The sequence below is a fragment of the Silene latifolia genome, unplaced genomic scaffold, assembly GCF_048544455.1.
Source record: "Silene latifolia isolate original U9 population unplaced genomic scaffold, ASM4854445v1 scaffold_428, whole genome shotgun sequence".
NCBI classification, from domain to species: Eukaryota; Viridiplantae; Streptophyta; class Magnoliopsida; order Caryophyllales; family Caryophyllaceae; genus Silene; species Silene latifolia.
In genome coordinates, this window is record NW_027413349.1 from 6,192 (window position 1) to 7,604 (window position 1,413).

Below are 1,413 nucleotides of genomic sequence, written 5' to 3' on the forward strand. Positions count from 1 at the left end.
CGCTTGTTCCCAAGCGCCCCCGTGGGCCCCCCGTGTCCACAGTTTGGCGACTCTGCTGGGGAGTAATACACTTACGTGTTGCCAAGGGTGAAACTTGAACAAGGTTAGAGAATAGTTTATATGAGACAGTTGTCGGTTTTTATTACTCGACCTTCTTAGGTCATTTTATTCGGCCTTCTTAGGCCCAACCCAACCCATTCGATCAATCGTCCCTTCAGGACGGTCCAAATTCTTCTCTGGGCCTAAGGATAGATAGCGATTGACGTCAACCATACCGTGATGCTTACTCCTGTTTGTATCAAGGGCTTTCACTACTCGAGGAAATGGACTAGGAACCGACCTTACTCATGTTTGGCACGGACCTCTCCACAGACCAGGGTTTGATTGCTTGGTATGGCAACCCACCTGTTTAAGCCAAAACCTCTTTAAATGCACTCAGCATACCATTATAATGCCTGTATAAATGCTTGTATCTTACGTGATCACCATTTTGTAAACAAATCCAAGACGAAATTTTGTAAAATAAAAAACCTTTTCAAAATGTAAACATTTTCGAAAAATAGCCTAAATAGCGCAAAATGAGTCAAAACTCTGTCCAAATGTCTAGTCAAAATTCGGGCCTTAAAACCCATTTCAAAACCTCACTTCGAGTCAACACTCCTAAAACTACACTACAGTTGTCTAGGACAAACATTTCAAAACTTTGTCATTTTCAAACCTCACTTAACACAGTGGCACACTCCCACTTCACAAGTTGAGTCTTTTCTTGGAGTAAGTGTGCAAGAATGGTCGATCGTGTTTTGATTCGTCGTCGATATCTTCTCCAGTTTCCAAGATGCCTGGAACTCGTACTACAAGTTATAGTGGTCAACCCCAAAATGGTAATGATCAAATCCTAGCTGCGCTCGCTCGTCTCCAAATAAGTCAAGAAAAAGCTTATGAACGCCTCAATGTTATTGAAGGCCGAGTTGTTGCTGTAGAAACTAGGCTCCCTCCTGCAGAAAGTGATATTCCTAGTAAGGTCGTACATGATAACCTTCCACCCTTTGTTGGACAACCAGAAATCAACCCTCCAATAGGTCTTACTGAAGCTGAGAAGCGACTCCAATACTTGGAGGAGCAACTAATGTACCTCAAGGGAGATGACATCTACAGGGAGAACAATCGCAAGTATGAGGCCGTGAACGCCAAGTTGCCAACCAACTTCAACATGACTGACATCCCGAAGTTCAAGGGACATGAAAACCCTTTGAACCACATTCGTGCTTTCAAAGACTACATGTCTATCAAAGGCATCAAACCTGAGATGTTCCTCAGGATCTTTCCTTCATCTCTCGACACCATTCCTAACCAATGGTTTTATTCCCTGGAGCACAAGAAGATTTCCACTTGGGATGATGCTGCAATTCAGGT